The sequence below is a fragment of the Triturus cristatus genome, chromosome 8 (assembly GCF_964204655.1).
Source record: "Triturus cristatus chromosome 8, aTriCri1.1, whole genome shotgun sequence".
Taxonomy (NCBI): Eukaryota; Metazoa; Chordata; class Amphibia; order Caudata; family Salamandridae; genus Triturus; species Triturus cristatus.
In genome coordinates, this window is record NC_140591.1 from 121,483,117 (window position 1) to 121,503,885 (window position 20,769).

Genomic DNA, 20,769 nt, shown 5'->3' on the forward strand with positions numbered 1-20,769 from the left:
AGCCGAGCACCGCGAGGTCTGCCGCCCGGGCAGGTTGGGAGGGGGGAGAGGGGGGCGTGGCCGAACGGCCATTTTGTAAGTAATTGGGCTACATTTGAGGGATAGCCCAAATGTAGCCCAAATCCAGGGGTAGTAGCCCAAGGGTTATATAAGCAAAACGCGCGATATCCCAGCCACCATTTTAGGCTTGGTGACCTGGTGGCTGGGTGCGCTAGCTTAAAGTTTTTGGGTGTATTAGTAGTTAAGAGTAGGAGTGTTAAAAGTACCTGGAGGCATGTCTTGCGGCGACTACCGTGTCCTGGAGGCTATCCGGTTGTTGAGCGAGGCGGGGAGGATGGACTTGCTGGTCCAAGAGGCCAATTGGACGAAGCGCCCGGCGAGGCGCGCGTCCGCGGGGGTGGCAGCCGCCGTAGCGGCTTGTTCGCCACCCGGGAGTCCGTCGCGTGTAGCGGTGAGTGTACGAGGCGGCGCGTATGCCAGGAGCGCCGCCTCCGGGTCTGCGACGGGTGTGGAGGGAAGTGCGAGGGGCCTGGAGGCGGGGAGGGGGCGGAGACGAGCGGCGCGGCGGGGGAAGGCTCAGGACGCCGCGCGTGAGAGGCCCAGGTCATACGCGGGCCGCTCCTCGAGCCGGGGAGCGGCTGTTGCCTTGGTTACGGCTGGGGCGCGGAGACGCTCGAGCGAGGGCCGGGCAGGCCCGACGCGAGGATCGCGGAGTGCGCGGGGGCGGGCGGAACAGGAGAAGGGGGATGAGAGGTTTGGGGAAGAGACTGGAGAGTGTGCAGAACAGGACGGGATTTATGGGGCCGGCACAGCGTGGAGACGCGAGGCCCCGAGATTGGAAGCAGCGGAGTGGGGGAGGGTGGTGGGGGGGGGCGGGGGGGGTGGGCGGCTCGGGCCTGGACGGGAGTAGAGTAGATTGGCAGGATAGGCGGCATGCGGGGGGGCAGGGGAGGGGGGGAGCGCGGCCTTCAGTGGGGTGGCGATCGCGTCGGGACAGGAGGCGAAAGGGGGGGATACGGGGAGGGGCGGGGGGCGCAAAGCGAGCACAGTGGGGGGGAGCGTAGGGGTCAGGGGCTTGGCAGAGTGCGACGACGGAGGGTGGGGTCAGGAAGGGGGGGACCTGGGGGGGGAAGCAGCAGGTGGGGAATCCCCTGTGCTCTTTGAGTCAGAGGGCAGTGAGAGGGACTGGGAAGGCCTGGATATTTTTGAGTCATGGGCGGAGGGCTTGGGGGGGGCTTCGGGGGTGGGGGCCAGGGGCGCAGGTACGGGGGAGACGGGGGGAGGGGGGAGGGAGGTGTGGGGGGTGGCACGGTTGGTGGGGGGGGCCGAGCGGGCAGGGGGTAGGGTGGAGTGGGCAGGGGGAGTGGAGCGACGGGGACGACGGAGCTGGGGAGGACGACGAAGTGGTGGATTTGAGCGCGGTGGGTAAGGCGTGGGTCGCGGAGTCGTCGGGGGCTGGCAAGCGGGGATGGGATGGGAGAAGGAAGATAGGTAGGCCCAGCACACCAGACCATTCCTTTTCTTTGCAGGTAGCGGAGCGACAGCGGGAGCATCGCGGGGTACCGGACTTGGCAGGGCTGGGAGCGGCCTGGCGACGCCAAGGAGAAGGGAGGGTGGAGCCTCGGGCGGCGTGCCCAGTACCGGCGAGGGATCCCGCCGCGGCTGGCACAAGTAGGCCCGTGACGGGCTCGCCAGCCCCAACACCCACGGGGTCACAGCGCCCCGGGGGACAGCGCCGGAGGAACGCCGGAGAGGAAAATTTGTTTGTATCGCGGAGACAGGTGGCACCACCAGCGGGCAGCGCTGAGGGTGCGGGGCAGGAGGCTTTGGACTATGAGGAAGAGAGTATGGAGGAAGGAGAGTTGCGTGAGGTGGGAGACGGTAGGGACGGGGGGCCGAGTAATGTTGTGGATAGTTTCTTACAGGTGTCACGACGCCAGGCGCAGCCCACGGGTCGGACATCGAGGTGGGAAAGCAGCTCGCCCCCAGGCCTGGACGCCGGGAGGAGCGACGGACGGAGTCATTGGCACCAGGTAATGCACATTTGCTCGGGCGGCCAAGGATGGTGTCGAGAGGGGTGGGGGGGCGGGGGTGGAGGGGGAGGTAGGGGAAAGATTGCGCAAAGGTACGTATGTGGTTGATGTGGCTGTGGGCACGGACGGCGTAGGGCAGGGTGACAGCGGGCAGACCAAGAAGGAGGGGACAAGCGAAAAGGGGACAGGGGACGCAAAGGCAGAGGAGACAAAACTGGAAAGTAAGGAATTGAAGGTAAAGCGGTTACCATATATGGGAGTGACCAAGCCCTTGGGGCGCACTTGATGTTGGCAACAAAGGAACGGATCTGGAAAGGGGAGTATGTGGAGATACTCAAACTCCTGCACAGGGAGGTCAGGGCGAAAGAGGGTTCGAAGGAAGAGGAATTTGAGCTCGCAAAAAGGCCTAAGGTGCCGCTGACAATAGAAAACTGGACAGCGGCTTTTCTGATATATGCCAGCGTGTATTGCGAGAAGTTTCCGGAGAGGTCAGTGGCCATGTTTAAATACATGGACGTCATTAGGAAGGCACAGATTACGGGGGGTGGATATGCCTGGGCTCAGTATGATGAGGAATTCCGGGCGCGCATGGCATGGGATGCGGAGGCAAAATGGGGAGAGCTGGATACGGATTTATGGCAGCATACCATGGGCCTTGCGGGGTCGGGGAAGACTATATTTACGGCCAGCGGGCTGCCGCTTGTGTACCAGCCCTTTCGAGGGGGTCCCACCCGCGGGGGGGTAGGGGGAGCCGGCAGAGGGACGACCGGAGACAAAGGGGCTTGCTGGGACTTTAACAAAGGCCTATGCACGAGAGAGTATTGTAAGTTTCGGCACGAATGCTCGGGCTGCGGCAAGCGACATCCGCTGGTCAAGTGTTGGGGGACGCAAGGTCCGGGCCAGAGCGGGCAGCATTGGCAGTCAGGAGCCCCTAAGGCTGGAGCCCAGCAGCAGTCACAGCAGGGAGGGGGAGGGAGGGGGGCGAGGGGGCCTGGGGCAAAGGGCTCGTACTCCGGTTAGGGTAGAGCAGCTGGTGGGGGCGTTGGGGGCCTATCCGGACAGGGCGGCGGCGGAAACACTGAGATTGGGGTTTCAAGAGGGGTTCAGATTGGGGTACGAGGGGCCGAGGGTCCGGAGATGGGCAGACAATTTGCGATCAGCGAGGGAGCATCCACAAGTGGTACAGGCAAAACTAGACAAGGAGGTACAGGAAGGCCGCATGGCGGGACCATTTTGCGAGTGGCCTTTGCCCAATCTGATTGTGTCACCCATTGGTGTGGTACCTAAAAAGGAGGTGGGCCAGTTTCGCCTCATTCAGCATTTGTCATGGCCAGAAGGTGGGTCGGTCAATGATTTTATTGCGGACAGCGCGGCCACTGTGTCCTATTCATCGGTTGACGTGGCCATGGCACTGGTGGTGTCCGCGGGCGCAAAGGCACAGATGGCAAAGTGCGACATCAAGTCAGCTTTCCGGTTGCTGCCAGTGCATCCAGATGACTGGGATCTGTTAGGCATACAATTCGGCGGTCACTGGTATGTGGACAAGGCATTGCCGATGGGCTGCTCCATGTCCTGCGCACTTTTCGAATGTTTCAGCACGTTCCTACAATGGTTGTTTACGGAACGAACGGGTCACCAAGGTGTGACACATTACTTGGATGACTTCTTCTTTGTCGGCACCTCAGACTCCGCGGACTGCCAGCAGGGTCTGGACAGCTTCCATGAGATCATGGGGGACATGGGCGTGCCGCTGGCCCCGGAAAAAACGCAGGGCCCCAGTACGGCACTGGCCTTCCTTGGTATTGAATTGGATTCGGTCCGCATGGAGGCGCGCCTCCCGGAGGAAAAGAAACAAAACATGTTGAGTTTGCTGACCGGGGTGTTGGCATGACAGAAGGTGACGGTCAGGGACATACAGGTGTTGCTGGGACATCTCAATTTTGCTTGTAGGGTGGTCAGAGTAGGGCGGACTTTCTGTAGGCGACTGGGGCGCGCACTGGAGGGGCAGAGGCCTCCGCACCATCACGTGAGGTTGTCAGCAGGGGTGAGAGAGGACTTGCGCATGTGGCAGTTTTTCCTGCACCAGTTCAATGGGGTGCCTTTGATGAGGGAGGTGGACATGGTATGGGACGTACAGATTTTCTCGGATGCAGCGGGGAGCAAGGGATTTGGTCTGTATTGGCAGGGGAGATGGTGTGCGGAGCCCTGGCCCGAGGACTGGTTAGAGGGAGGCAGGAGCATCGCGTTTTTGGAATTCTTTCCCTTAGTGGTGGCAGTCACACTGTGGGGGGTTTTGCTGGCCCACAAGAAAGTCACGTTCAGGATCGACAACATGGCAGTGGTCCAGGTGGTGAACAGGCAGTCGGCGCGGGATGCGCAGGTGCTTAAGCTGTTGCGGGTTTTTGTGCTGGGGTGTTTGAGGCATGATATTGCGTTTCGCGCGGTGCATGTGCCAGGAGTGGACAATGACATTGCGGATGCCTTGTCTCGTTCACAGTGGGGGAGATTCCGTGGGCTCGCCAAGGACGCGGACGTGAACCCGACCAGGATGCCGAACCAACTCTGGGAAGTAGGCAATACCGGATGCTACAATTGGTTCTAGGTTCATTGGCGCGGTCAACGAAACTAGCATACAGGGCGGCATGGGAGGAGTTTGTTCGCGCAGGGGCGAGATGGCGGGCTTCCGAGGCGGAGAGACGGGAAGACGTGGTGCAATTTATTCTGGATTTGGTGGAGAGGGGTTTGACAAGGGTGACTATAGTGGGCAAGTTGGCGGGGGTTGCGTTCATCGGCAAACTGTTGTGGGGTTATGCGCCATCCGCGGGGGAGCTGGGGGCGCGGATTTTGGAAGGCTGGGCGCGGGAATGTGGGAGAGTGGCCAGGGTGCGGAGGCCTCTGTCCTGGGAGCTCTTAGGTAGGGTGATGGGGGTTCTGCCAGCGGTGTGCTGGGACAGTGGGGAGGCCTTGCTGTTCGCCACGCTCATGTCTTGGATGTTTTTTGGGGCGTTTCGGGTGTCAGAGCTGCTGGGTTCGAAAGGGGAACGGGGTTTGACCTGGGAGGAGGTATCATTTGGGGAACGGGTAGTGAGCATTTGGCTGCGAAAGGCAAAGACAGACCAGAAGAGTTGGGGGAAGTGGGTTACGTTGAGGAAAGGGCGATCCCCGAGGGTTTGTCCGTTCCGCTGGGGTATGCGGTGGAGGGCGTGCGCTGGGGGTCTGGGGGGACTGGTCTTCTCCCATCAGCAGGGGCGAGGCGTTAAAGCTTCACAATTGCTGGCAGTACTGAGGAAAGCACTTAGGACCCTGGGGGTCGAAGAAAAGGGTTTTGTCACGCACTCGTTTCGCATTGGGGCAGCGTCGGAGGCGCATGCGAGGGGTTGGGACAGGGAAGAAATCATGAAGTTGGGAAGGTGGTCTTCGAATTGCTACCAGCGTTATGTGTGCAGCGAGCCGGGGGGGGGGGCGACACAATAAAAAAAAAAAAAAAAAAAACTGGCAAAAGGGGGACCTTACACAGTACAGCGGAGCTTTTCAGAGGTTGTGGATGGGTTTTCATTCTCGTTTTTCTTTTCAGGTTCGGTTATGGGACCCCTGGCCCGAGAAATGTCTATCTGGATTGTGGTTTATAAAAGCAATGGGGTGACCCTGTGTCCCTCAGAACCTGGGTAGAATTATTTGTATAACAAAGCGATTGTTTTATTTAATACCCGACAGAACCATTGTTTTTTGTAATAATATCTGGATTGTGGGGCACTCGTTCGTGAGGAGGGCCCAATTGCAGGCGCAGGAGAGCTATTTTGGGGAACAGTTGGGTTTCAATAAAGATGTGTTCTCTGTGGGGTGGAGGGGTGGGGGGGGATGCGTTGGAAGGAACTGGTGCCGGTGTTGAACGGGATCTTAAGGGCAGGTCGGTGCCCAGATGTATTGGTTCTTCATTTGGGGGAGAACGACATGGTAAGGGAGACAGGTTTGGCACTAATGCGGGCGATGAAGAAGGACCTGGCTTTGATTAAAGAGAGATGGGCGGGTTGTTCAATTGTGTGGACGGAGTTTGTCCCCCGGAGGAGTTGGAGGGGGGCGGTGAACCCAGGTGCGGTAGATAAGGCGCGGCGAAAACTTAATACGGAGATGGTGAGGTTTTGTCGGCATTTGGGGATTGACCGCGTGGCACACGGGGACATTCGATACGATGCGCGGGAGATGTTCAGGGATGATGGGGTGCACTTGTCCAGGATGGGAATGGATCTGTATCTTTTGGAGTTGAGAGAAGTGTTGGCGCGTCTGTTGGGAGTTTATAGGCGTTAGGTCATGCGGGGTCGCGGCGCGTGGGGGGGCAGAAAAAGGGGAGGAAGAGGCGCAGTCGCCGACACTTCCCCCCTTTTCCTGGGTGGCGGGGTGGTTGACAGTTGGCCGGGATTGGCTAGAGTTTGTTGTTAGAGGTTTGGTAATGTGGGTCCAGGGACAGGTAAAGGGTAGACAGGTTGGATAAGTTTAGATTAGAGGTTGGTTAGTTACAGTTGCACTAAAGGCAGGTAGGGGTTACGGTCAGGGGAGTTTGGGAGTTGGGAAAGGTTACATGGTGTAGGATTGGGTTATATGTTGGTTATGGAAGGTTATGTTGTATTTTGGGGGGATGGGGGAAATGATGTGGGGATCGTAGGGGTGGGGGGAAAACACAAGGGGTCAGGAGGTTATTGTATAGCGAGGCGTTAGTTTTGTAAGGCAGTGGCCAAGGAGTTAAATTGTGATATGCACCTGTTTCAATAAAGCGGCCTTTTTCACACACAATAAAGTGTTTGGTGTCGGCTTGCCCCCCTCTCCCCCCTTAATCTCCCAACAGGGAGGAGCGGGAACTAGAGGGAGAAGCACTCGATTCCGCCGCGCTCCAGGAGGGGCGTGGCCAAGCCAGGAGCATGATCACAACCTCGTAAGGATGGGGAAGAGGCGGCCAGACTGGGCAGTGGTGTGGGGAAGGCTGAGTAAGTAAAGTACAGACTGATACGTCACAATGACAGAAGAGCGACGATTATTATATACTTTTTTGGTGCGCCAATATTTGTTTTTCTTCTTTCTTTCTTTTGATATTAGTTTGAGTTTCATGTTTAGTACGAGGCAAGGGGATAGATAGAATTATACTGGCCAAAGGATATATATAAATCAATTAATAGGAAGGAAAGGCCTGGCAGGGAGGGCAGGACAAAGGAAACAATAAAGGACTAGAGAGTAAAGACCAGTCTTTCTGAAAGTGACAGAGGACTAGATAAGGCTTACTGAGGAATTGTTGGAAGTGAAATACAAGATAGAAGAAAGAGGGAGATGAACAATTTCTTTACCCCAGGATACAATACGTACCTCTGGCTCTCTCTCCTCGGCTGCCAGCAGGTTAGCCTGAAAAGAAGAAGAGCGAGAAGAAGACATAACAATGGTTTTGCGCTACGACAACTAAATCAATGACAATACCGATTGATAAACAAACTGCGATGTACTATAAACTACTTCCCCTATAACTATTAAATTGTAAAGATTAAACAAGCAGAATAAAAGAGAGTTCACTTATACTTACACAGCCCAGACTCTGATGAAAGACTGTACAACCTGACCGATGGATTGGAGCCAATAACTGTGAATGTTCTCCTCAAATTATTTCCTGTGTAAAATATGATTTCAGTGCTGCCCCCCTTTACTGTCTGAAGAGCTGTGTACATTGCCAATGAATGTTGGCTCTCAAGATTCCATGGGCTCTGTCAACGCTTATTAGATGTGAGAGTGATGAAGATCTTACAAGAATTCTCAGGATCTTGACATGGCCACCTGACGTGGCAGCCATCCTTGCACCCGTGTGGTACAATTGCTACCCCCCAGCCACAAGGCCTGGCCTGGCTTCATTGGTCAATGGGCGCAGTCTGGTTCACTCCTCTCTCTGCCCTCATTGGGACCCTCGTTGACAAGCAAGACTGTAAAACCTGCAATACATACCCGCAGTTCTGAAGCACGACTATCACCCAGCCTTGACTCCCGAGTTTCTGCAGGAGAAAAAGAAAAGACAGAGTTTGACCAATACACTCTCTCCTGGTCCGGCCACACACAGAATTACATCAGTCTTAGTGCACTAATCCAACAGAAGCACATACTTATGTTTAAAGGCTAGTCCCTGATTTTCTTGCTAAAGGTAAATTCGAAGGTACTTGGTTTAATGTCTCATTTTGTAACCATGCTGAAAATGGTTCACAGAAGGAGTAAACGCTCAAGGACGATACAAAAAACCAAAGGGGCAGATTTATGAGCCCCCTTGCGCCACTTTTGTGCCGCTGTTGCGTAACTTCTGTGATGTAGAGGCGTCGTAAACCATGCTCCACATTGCACCCTATTTACAACGTGACGCATCTAGGGAGATGCATCATGTTGTAAAGCCCTGCGCTACATGAAACCTGCGTCAGGTTTCACGTGGGCGTTCTGGCGCGGGGTGAGGGGTTCTGGCGCAGTAAAGCCTCAGTAAAGTGCCTGAGTGAAATCTACAAAATTCCATTCAGTCACTTTTCTGACACCGCTGCATCAAAACATTGCGCCTGCTTGAAGCAGGCATAATGCGTGACGCACCACGTTATATATGGGCAGGCCACGAGAATTGCTGGAGTTGCGTCGAGCATGCGACACGACTCCAGCAATGCGCCACCCGTCTGACGGGAGATGCGCCACACATCTCTTCATCCTTGCGCCACGATGCACCGCATAGTAAATGCGGCGCATCTGTGGTGGCGCAAGGGTAAACTTGCGTGACGCATCTTACCTGGCGCATCCCTGCCGATTTGGAGGGATGCGAAAGTCGTCATAATTCTGCCCCTAAGTTCTTAGGATTTTCTTGTGATGGGATAAAGTCAACCTAACCTGGAACCCTGGAATATTAACATGGATAAGCTAAACGTATTCACTGATTGCCAATTGATAAGTCAAACTATTCCTAGAAGAACAGGGCTGTAAAGTTCATGTACAGATATTGTGTCACTATTTACAGCATTACGTTTTTGTGCAGCAACTGAGAGAAAGGCTGTCAAGAAGACACCAACCCACTAAGGCAAAGCATTAATAATGGTCGTCAGAAGGTAGACATTTATTCACCAGTCAATCTACCCCCATTCACACTTTTCTACTGGGTTTCACATGTACCCTACAGAAAATTAAAACCTCGTAAACCAAACGTGTCAGCATGCACAGTCAAGTTACTGGACTATTCAAAAGCACCGGACTATAGGAGCCTTCGAAAGTCCAATGTATGGCAAGTTAAAGTATCCTACCTTTTGGCTTCGTACTGATACAGGGTACATTTAATCATTTCCTATAAGAAGGGGGGAATCCAGGATGGGAAACGGGGACGTTTGGTGGTGAACAGTAAAAAAAAACAAATGCGGTGGAGGGGTGGGGGGGGGGGGGAGGGGAAGTGTGATAGTAGGGAACCTTCCTACCTTTCAGGTGTCCATTATCTTTTGTTCTGAGAAAGTCTTTTGGCTAATTGCAGACAAGTGTTCTTGAGCCTCAACACGGGTTCCCCCGATAAATCCCATGGGTAAGGCTGTATATCAGATTCCTCATAGTCCATTTGTACCAGGTTATATGGAGTAGTCCAGGGGCCTCTAATGAACACACTCCACAGCTCTAGAAATGTCTCCAGTCGATCATTCAGCCTGGCATCGGTGAGGTCACAGACTGCAGTTTTATACATTTCCTTGAGCCAGGAGTCATAGGATGGAAAGATGTTAGTGCACCAGAATCTTAGGATACAGATTGTTGCTGTTGCCAGTGCCATAGTATGCCATCTGTATTGTTGATTGGGGATGTCCGGGCATTGGGTGGAGTCATGGGGTTTGTGCAATCATATTGGTCACAGATGTCCAATAGTGGGTTAATATAGGACATTCCCACTGGAAATTAACAATGTCTCAGTCCAGGGGCCCAAACCGCGTACATGTCACTTTTGGAAGCAGTAATGATTGCTGTAGTTGAAAGGGTATCCAATGCCATTGATGAAGTATTTTAAAATAGTTTAATTTTAGTCTGGCTTCCCTGATATGGCCATCATGTGTGGCCTATAGTTTTGCCAATCCTCATCTGAATATTTTATACATGGCCTGTTTGACCACCAGGATTTCAAGGAGGGATTCCTGGTGTGAAGTATTGATAGTCTGTCAGTATTTGATAGAGAACAGACACCACCCCTTTGTGTATAACCAGTTTTTTCAAGTGGTCCAGGAAAGGAGAGGCCTCCCAGTGTTACTGAGATAGGTGGAGCTAATACTTTCCGTAAACAATGTTGTATTCTCTGGTAGTCCCAGAAATATTGTGAAGGTAGGTTAAATTGGGCCTGTCCTTCAGCAAAGGAATCGCATGTTTGGTCTATAAGCAAGCCGGCTATAGAACAGACACCATTAGTGCTTGGGGCATTCCATAACGGCTCTTTACCGTCTATCAGCATGAATGCCTTACACCAATAGAGGCCAGAAAATGAAGTGTGAGATGTATTTTCAGGAGTGTATGAGCTTTTCTCCAGGCATAGGTCATGGTGGCCAAGCCTGGATGGGAAGAGAGGAGGCAGTCAGGGACACCAGTGTAGAGCATTCTAGGTCCACTTATGCATCCATTCAGGGCCGTTTCCATTGCAACTCATTTCTGGGTGTCCAGGGAGGTGTGTAGGATGTAACAGAGGTGCATGAATTCTGATGCCTGCCAGTAATGTGTGATGCTGGGGAATCTAATGCCACCTTTTACAGTTGATACAGTTTGGCAAGTTTGAACTTGGCTTTTGCCCAGATTCGCATAGTAAGGTTGTGAGTGAGTCTTCATTGCCCAACATCAGTAGGATAGGGACGAGGAGAAGGATCATTAAAAAGTGTTAGTTATGTCTAGGTGACACATTCATTTTGATCATTTGGGTCTTGGCCCATAGGTAGAGGCTTGCAGGTCCCAAAAGTGAAAGTTTGCTTTGATGTTCACGTGTAAGGATGTTGGTCAGTTCCGGGGAGATCAGAATACCCAAGTATTTCAGGGTGTCAGGGGTTTATGAAAATGTTATGCCTTCTAAGAACAGTGGTGGGCAGGTGAAGAGTCAAATGCATGCCTTCAAATTTATACCAGTTCACTTTGTATCTCGATATGCTTGAGAAGCTGGCGATCAATTCCATCATGGCATCCAGCAAGAAGGTCGGGTTGAGAAGAGTGACCTGGATGTCATCAGCATTTAATAATATTTTATTAATCCCTCCTGTGGTTGGTATGCTTTGTATTTCTTGCGAGTTTCAAATGGTGATCACCATGGGATCCAGGGCAAAGATAATCTACAGGGGAGAGAGGGGATAGCCTATTCTTGAACCCCTGTGAATAGTGAAGGGTGTAAAGATGTAGCCGTGAAAATCCACCCTTACCTTTTGGTGACTGTAAAGTTTATGGACCGAAGCTAAGAACGATGGGCCTATACCTACCTGTTGTAGTATGTGGAACATATAGTCCCAATCAACCTTTTGAATGCCATTTGAAGCATTAAGAGAGATTAGTCATTTTTCATCTTTATCACTGCACACCTGCAGGAAATGTGGGAGAGGGCTCAGAGATGCGACATGGAGGAGCAGTGGGGAACAAATACCACTTGATCTCATATTACTAAAGTGAGAGTAACTTGCTGTAGTCGTTTTTCCAGTAGTTAGTCCAAGATTTTGGTTTTGGCATTAAGAAGAAAAGTTGGTCTGTAGTTTGCACAGTGCAATGGGTCCTTACCAGGTTTGGTGATAACAGTAATTATTGCAATGTTGACCTATGTTAACAGTCTGGGTGGGGTGTGTTTCCAAAAAGAACGTACAAAGCATGGGCACTAAAAGGTCCTTTTGCATCTTATAATATTCAGAGTCGTACCAGTTTGTGCCAGGGGACTTGTTGTATGGTAGGTCCCCAATAATCTCTGTGATTTTGCCCTCAGTAATGGCGGCCTCAATTTTTCAGTGTTGCAGTGGAGTAAATCTAGGGGGTGCGTTTTGCATCAGGAAAATGTCTATGTCAACGGGTGTTTTTGTGATGTTTGAGGTGCATCAGGGTGCATAGTATGCTCCAAAGGGCACCAGAATATCTAGTGGCTGTGTGCGGGGTGTGCCATCTGCATGGAGGTTGGCAGGTATAGTGTGGGATGCCTCTTGTTGGCAGGCCTATAGGGCTCGAATTTGCTTAGTTCTGTCCTCCCTCTCTTTGTGGCACTGCTTCCGATGGAAAAGGCCAGTTTCTGCTCTAGTAATGTAAAGTGAGCTAAGACTTTTTTTTATCCTGCACCAAGGCTTCCGATGTAGTCTCTGTGGGAGTGGAGGAGTATTGAGTCTTGAGAGTATGGCTGACTTGTTCCAGTTTGCGTTGCAACTGGAGTGCCTTGCATTTCCTTGGGCAGCAGCCTACATTGTGCCATGCCTGACTGTCACTTTCTTGGCTGCCCAATGGTCACTCAGGTAACCCATTGTCTCCTAGTCTCCTAATTGTGGTCCAGGCATGCCTGGAGGTGGCCATGGAAGCATCTTTAATCAATGGGCATTTTGTAGTGGGAGAACTTTAGCCTCCATTGCACTGGAGGAGGTTGCAGCACCCCCAGATTAAGCCATGCTTTTACTGCATCATGGTCAGGCACCCCTGAATTGATAATAGCAGCTTCTGTCAAGTGGGCTAACAGTGGTGGGAACAACAGGAAAGAGTCACCGAGTGGGCAAACCATTTTATATTTAGTTGCGGGCGGGCGAGCAAGCAGGTCAGAGGAGGAGTGGTTTTCCCACTGTTGAGTGCACAAAGACTGTTTGGACGGCCCTCTGGGGCAACCCAAACCAGTCACGCACACTCTGCCCTTCTACATGTAGGCTGCAATTCTGCCTACATGGAGAACATGGCCTCCCCATAAGGACCTTGTTGGGCGGCGTCCCCACCAATCACAACGCTGCTTGCAGCATTGTGATTGGCTTTGGGGAGGGTCCGGAGGGAGCTTGGCTGCCTGCTTCCTGGTACTGCCAGAGGCAGGAGAGTAGGAGAGCAGGAGCAGGAGCCGAGAAGAGAGCATGCCAAGGTCAAATAAGGAAAAATACAGACATATAGCTAAAATATTGTAGTCTGAATTGATGGCCATTCGCCTCACATGTCCATAACGAAATGTTTGGACGTACACCTTGATGCACATAATCTATGCCAGACATTCCTATACTTATGTCAGAAATTCTATTCCCTGATAGGATTTAGTATATAAGGACTGACACTCAACCACTTTGGAGAAGAGGTCCTTCACCCAGATTATCACATAAGATTCTGCCAGAGACAGTCCCACCTACAGGCAGCGCACTTTGAAGATGCTGCATCTCGCCTGATGCTGATAAGGCTGAGTCTCCAATGAAGGCAGCTTCTGAAGCACATGTTTGACTTTCACAGGGAACACAGCCTCTAATGGGCCACTTCCCCTTTGAACTCAGCTACATACCTAAACATGGCATTCTGGGAAATATCAAATGGCAAGTAACTGGAAGTCCCTTATTGCCAATTCTTGAAGGCGTTCTCTGCTTAAGTACCACAATTTTAAATTAAAAATAGTTCTCTAACAAATATGCAAACAAGAACTTTAAAGATGTTTCAAAAACTATACAATGAAGACCTTGGTCCTTGTTGTAAAGCACAACAGGGCCTGCTCTCAGTCTCCATTTTAGTTTCACTTTTTAGCTTGACACCCTTTTTTAACGGTAACTTTTTACATGTTTGACACTTACATGATAATGTACTGAGAAGTTACTATACATGCAGTTAATTTCTTAGTAAGTACACTCTGTATAAAGCTAGGCACATAGAAGCGATGCCACTGTATTTGGTTGTCCGGTTGGAGACAGTTCTAAGACTAAAGACTAACCATAGCATCAGCTCAGCACATTTGACACAATGACATTGGGGCAGTGCTTTAATTATGTAAATGGCCTCTGTGATACATTTGGCAGAGGAGCACTTTTGCTGGGATTTTCTTGGAACATGACGCCCTGTAGCTAAGATGCAGTCCTGATGATTCTGACCTCTATCCTGCAAAGGACGATAGCCTGTCCTACACAAGCTGGGCTCCTGATACATTATACTCAGGTATGGCGCATTGGGCTATCCCAGGGGATCTTGCAGAGGGTACTCCCACTTTCGTCTCAATAGTATAGATAGTGTTAAGTGCGAGTAAAAGCATAGTAATTATATAATGGTTGAACTGTTTACCTTTTTCACCATTCTTGTAATGCTAGTTACAATGCTTTGTTTATTCTGCCTAATAAATGCAGCACACTCTTTCTATACAAGGATAGTATTATTTCAAAAAAAGAAAAGTCAATTTGTATCTTTCTTGTGTTTACCTTGGGTATGTAAATGTAAACAATGAAATGGTAGATCAGTTTTCACGATTTGCTTGGGGAATAAAGAGTGGTTATGTTCGAGGTTGCTGATATCCTCTGGTACCCTGGTAGGGTTAGGGGTTCAGATGGGGCACTGTGGGCTAGCTGGGACCCAGGCCAATGTTTTCTGATGGTATGTGTGAACTGAACTCCCATATTCTGAAGCTTATGTTGTTCAGATACACAGTCCTACTTAATTGATAGGAACCGTATAACACCCTCATTTACCGAAGTTTGGGTAGTAAAACGTTTTGTACAATGTACAGTCAGCGGGTAAACACACATTTCTAAAGACTTTGGAATTTGGTTTACAACTGTAGTAATACCAATGTATGGCATGGGACAGCTCTCCTCCTTAGGATTAGCACAATGCTAGTGGCAACTTCATATCATTACATGTGAAAAAACAGGCAAAACCAATATTGCCATAGGTTAATCCTATTTTGAACTTGATCCACTTTGATATCATGTTTACTGCGCGTGGTAACTAAATAACTGATTTGTGGATTTATCACAAATATTCCAAACTTCTTTCGATTTGGCCCCAGGCTAGTGTATATGTGACATTTAGAAAAGGCTAGCCTGTGAGAGAACTTGATGATCTAGGAGCCTCTCAGGAACTATAAAGAGAGTAGACATACTTCTTCAGTCACTTAAGTCTATTTATATTCACAGATCATCTTGATCCTGATGTTAAACTTCACATTACTACATACAGGCACAGGTGTGTCCTATGCTACACTCTTACCAGGGCACATTATGGACTCAGTCATCCACCTATAGCATGGAGCAAGCATGCTACTATAAGAAGTTGAGGGTTTCACGTCCTGTTACTGAATATATGACAGTCACAAGCTGGTAGAACCAGAGCATTAATATTAAACAGAGGAAACTGATTTATTTATAGTTCACTAGAGTCTCCAGTATCAATATGTGAGGGATGATTCATTGCAGTATCTTAAAGCTTATCCTCTTATTTCCATTCATGTAGTTCATTACAGTTTTGCAGAAATTGTCTGTAATAACCTTTTACTGAATCTAGGAGCTCTTTCTTGCTGTTATCATTTCTCAGGAAAATAAAGGTCTTGCTTTTATTTGTAGTTTGAGTTCTGGCAGGTTTTGAATAACATAACATAAGATATTAGAGATCAAGGTTTGGAAAAGGTGGTCTGTCTTCTATGTCTACAATGAGATCCCAACCTCTTCAGGGTCGTGTTCTAAACTCACAAGAAGTACAGGAAATATGTTGGTGTGCTCTCTTGGTACAACAGGACTTATAAAGTGAATAATTTGCACCAATGAATCCAAAGGTCATAAGAAATTAGATTTTTCCATATTTGATTTGGAGTTTCACCTAAAATTCACTCCTAACTTGAAACCATTTGTTACCCATGAGCATAGCATTTGCATGGAAAATGCAGTACCAAACCGAAGAAGGGTTCTGCTAATTGCACAAACGTTTGAAAAGGGAAGAAACACTAAATCATAGTCACATTCCCGTATGAGTACCATACCGAAAATCAACATGTGTGCATTATCAGCTGTAGTCAACGCACGCAATAGCAAATAGTCAGTTATCCGGGACTCTAAGGTTTGAATACAAGCATATCAATGCTAGGTTGTGGACACACATTTTTCATATTGAGTACTTGTATTAACCATGTAGGGGGAATTGCAGGGGATTGGTGAGCATTTAGGTTGATCCAAATGTGAATAATCCTCATTGCCCCCCAAAGGATAACTATAAAAGCGGACACAGTGGGGTGCCACCGATGGAAAAGAAGGGTGGGGTTGAACTCACTGAGGCATTCAATAAAGCAGGTATAATGGACCCACCCCACATGCCAGAGCAGGTTGTATCATTGTATAATGTTAATTTTTAGATGAGGAGAGTGAGAGTGACAGTATCAAAGTCGCCTCATGCTCAAAGGTAGGACTGCAGGAGATAATCACACATGGGATATGACATGCACAATCACCAAATGAATGGAAGATAATTGACAGAGGGGTTTTAGGAGAAGACAGAATGAATGAGTTGGCGTATAGTTTCAGAGAACGGATAAAGAGAGAAAATGAAACTGACACACAAAAACATGAGGTTTGAGTTGTCGAAAAATTGAGAAGGAGGAGTAAATAACAAAACAAATTTAGAGTGAGATAGTCATGAAGGTAGATGCTGTTTTTCGTGGTGAGAAGTGCTGGCCCTGCCGGGTGCACAATCAGCATGCCACTGCTGCAGCGCTAGTATGATTCACTCCACTCTCCAAGTGAAGTTATTTTATCTAACGATATGAGACACCTTAAATGGGTAAAAATAATTGAGATGCCTGAACTGCTGGAAAGCACCAAAAATGGTATGGATGGAGCCATAAGCGAGCTAGATGTCTGTGTAGTAAACTCTTTGGCCCTGGAGCAATCAACTCACATTCACAACAATTTTTTTACCCACTTGCGTACTCATTTCTTCAAGTAGGGTAGAAATAAAAATGCCACAAATTGGAAAGATGGGCATTAGTTTAATAAAGAGTGTCGAGAAGCACGAGTAGCTTTGGGGGCTGCCATTAAAGTAGGTGAGCCACTAGCTGTTCGAAGCGCCAGGTATATCTACAGGGCCACCCAAACAAAGGCAAAGAGAATATGGGATGATAAAAGATGGCAGGAACAGAGGGAGGCCTGTGCCATGAAAAATCCCAAACAGTTTTGGAATGTTTACAAATGGGATAGAGGAGGGCAGTCCGGTCAGTCCCAAAATCATGTTTTGCAGACGGACTGGGTGAACCACTTCAAACCCCAATATCCGCACGTGTAGTTGAAGTTGAGGGTGATATTACCAGGTTACTTTATCAGGATAAGGCCTTTAGTAGGGTGGAGGTTGAAGCGGCAATAATCTCCATAACTGCAGGAAAGGCGCCAGGCCCCGACGGTATCCCAGGGGACCTATTCCTCCATGATAAGGAAAGATGGTGCTGATATATCCTGTTGTTGACTAATGCCATCGCCCAGGGAGCTCCAGTCCCAGCATCCTGGAAAGGAGCAGAAATTAGTCTGGTTTTTAAAAAAAGGGGACAAATCATGCCCAGGGAACTATAGCCCCATTAGTTTAATTGATTGTCTACAGAAGGTAATGGGGCGACTAGTGCTTAGTAAAATACAAGAGTGGATTGATGAGTTTAAGGTTTTATCGCTACTGCAAGCTGGGTTCAGGGCATTTATAAGCACCATTGATCAAGTGTTTAGGTTTACCTTGCTCTATTGGAAGAGGGTGACGCTGGGCAAGGGTAGTCTGTATGCCGCTTTCGTTGATCTCAAATCAGCGTGTGACCTCGTGCCTCGAGACAAATTATGGGGTACTTTACAAGAAATGGCGATGCCACTGGATCTACTTACACTCACTATGAGAGTGCACGAGGAGTAGGACAAAAATGCAAAAATTAGATGGGGCATTGAGGGCGAAGTCACCGAATCCTTCCCGGTAGAAAGAGGAGTGCGCCAGGGATGTGTGATGGCACTGATGCTATTTTCTCTATTCATCAATGGAATAGTATCATGTTTGAGATTGGTCCCTATGGATGCCCCAACTCTAGTAGGATAAAAAATCCCCATACTAATGTTTGCGGACGACACATTGATTATCTCCAAGACGCCAGGTGGTCTCCAAAGAGCTCTTACAATCTTTGAGGAGTTCTGCATGAAGCGAGGCTTGGAGGTCAATGTGTCGAAAACGAAAGTAATGGCTTTTAATCCGCATAGGGCCTATAAAGGGGGTATTTTAATGAATGATCGGCCACTAGAGCATGTCAAAGAGTTTACATATTTGGGGGTTAATATCCAGGACGATCTGAAATTTAACCATCAGATTGATTTGGCATCTCTTAAGCACAGGCAATTGTTGGAGTGTTGCATAAGGAACATAATACCTCATACTCAAAGCCAATTAGCCCGGCACTTGAGATTTATAACTTGAAAGTTATGAGCTCAGCCCTCTATAGTTCAGAGCTATGGGGGTGCGAGAACCTTTCTATGCTTTCAATATCGGAAAATAGATTTTTGAGGAAAATCACCAGGCTACCACAGAGTACCCCAACTTGTCCGTTACTGTATGATCTTGGGAGGAAACCTATTGCAGATATAGCCAAATTATATCCCCTTTTGTATTGACAAAGGCCATGGACTACTTCCGAACTTGAAGTGTATGCACATGGGTTTCTTGATGTAATAAAGGCAGATACCTCTCATTGAATAAAATGGCTATGGGCGGTGAGAGAGCGTATAGCAAGTGTTGGTATGATTTCATTGTGGAAGGACCCGATAAATGCCAATTTTCCCACCAAAAAAACCCTGAAGGCGAAATATTGGAAAAAGGTTCCGCTTAATATACACAGAACCAGTGATTCGTCCACGTTAACTGGCCATTTCCTGGTAAGTAAATCAACACCCAGTTTGGAGATTTATTGGGACCAAATTACAAAGCCGCTCGACCGGAAATAATATATCCAGTTCAGAGTGGGCACACTGCCACTAAGAACATTTACTACCAAATGGGATAAACCTATTGATGAAATATGCCCGGTATGCCAGCTTAGTAATGATTCACTGGCCCATTTATTGTTTGTTTGCGCTGGTTATGATGCTCCACGCCGTGCTTGGCTGACACCAATTTGTATGCTCCAAGGCACAAGAAGAGCTAGTGAAGCTGGACGAATCCTTTGAATTGATACATCACCAACGTTGGCCATAACAATGGCAAAATTCTTGGGGTGGTCGTGGGCTAAAAGAGCAAACTCCCTACGTCTCGCTAAGGCTAAATAAGGTAGTGATTACCTGTACATAATCTAGTTACTATTAAAGAGCCAAAATAACTCAACTGTCAATATTAAATATGCTCTGTAATTTGTAAAATAGGAATTTCTCTCCTTTTTAATCAAGTTTTATTATTTAAGATCTTAATGGTTTTTTAGAGCTAAATAGATAATTTTCTTCCATGGTGATGTTGTTTAGCCGCTCAGGCTTTATTCTACACTGTTGCATATGTTTTATTGTTATCACTTATGTTATTATTTGTTTTTTTGTATGTGCTTTTATGACATAATCTTTCGAATAAAGCTTGTTTGGATATTGGATTCACTGTACCCCACATCTCCTTTCCTTGAAAGATGAAAAACTCTGTGGGGTTTCAGTCCTTATAAGGTAGATTGCCTGCACAATGAACACAACTGTGGACTACAACCCTCAAGAAAAAGCTGTGTCTTAAGTAACCGCTGCCTGTGAACCCTTGCTTGCTGTCCTGTTCTGACAAGTGCTGGTGGTATTAGAGCCTCTGTCTGTCAGCCCAACACACCCCAGCAGCAGCCTCACTGTACCTGCTTCAGCTGACAGAGCAGTAGCATTTTGACACTACTGCTCTATTATGGATTCACCACTGAGGTTCCACAATGAGCTAGAGAGCCAGCATCCTTTAAGATTGATGGAGCACACATGTTGCACCCATTCACGCCATGTTGAGAGAACTGGAGCTGTGGAATTTACTGCATTTCATATGGAGCAGATTACAGGAAATGAGCAAAACAATGGACCTAGTCACATTGTTTGGTACTGGGCAATGGTATCATTCTCTTTCCTCATCTGTTTCCCCAGCACTTCCATTCTCTTTACCACTTCATCCATTTGAAATAAGAATAATACAATTTTGAAGACTAGAGAGGGCATTCTCTGCCTTCAGCTATAATTTATTGGAGTATATTTTTAGGTAAAGGGGAATCTGTTTTCAGAGAAAGCTCATGTTTAAAGTTATATGTCTTGCACTCAAATTGGTGGGTAGGGCCTCCACCGGAGGTGGTTTTGTGAAGACCAGCCTTAACCGTCAGCATAGAGAGATTAAACATGAAGGAGTAAATAACAGCAATGCCTTTACACAACTCAGGGAGATAGTGTTCTGTACCTAGTTGCAGTCATGGGATGGAGTCAGACCCATTGATCGTGGGGCACTAATAGTCCCCCTCCATACCAGCCCCTCTCCAATCACTTGGCTATTATATCTTTGCCTTTGACCTAGTAGAGCACTCTGCTGCTTTTTGACCACGTTCGTGCTCTGCGAGTACCATAAACACATACACTGATCATGACAGATCATCTCATAAGGTTTGAAAGAGTGAACCGCATAGTTTGTGTTGCCTCATTACCTCCACTTCTGCTATTCGGATGCCTATTCAAACCCCAGTACACTGCGCCGTATTTCACCACACTTGGGGGCATGCATCTGCTGTGCACCTACAACTGCCTTTTCTGAATTTCACACTTTGAATTTTAACCCAACATTT

At 48.6% G+C, this 20,769-nt stretch overlaps 2 long non-coding RNA genes across 2 annotated transcripts in view; both read right to left on the reverse strand.

Moving 5' to 3' along the window:
* Positions 1-20,769, reverse strand: part of LOC146801676 (uncharacterized) — a 522,872-nt gene that overhangs the window by 256,807 nt on the left and 245,296 nt on the right. The gene's annotated exons all lie outside the window — the stretch shown is intronic.
* The window catches only part of LOC146801678 (uncharacterized), a 31,353-nt gene that overhangs the window by 9,947 nt on the left and 637 nt on the right, over positions 1-20,769 (reverse strand). The window contains exons 2-3 of the long non-coding RNA XR_014967637.1: positions 8,010-8,056; positions 7,386-7,421 (exon numbers count right to left, since the gene is read on the reverse strand). This is a non-coding gene — a long non-coding RNA (uncharacterized LOC146801678). The remainder of the gene's footprint in view (positions 1-7,385; positions 7,422-8,009; positions 8,057-20,769) is intronic.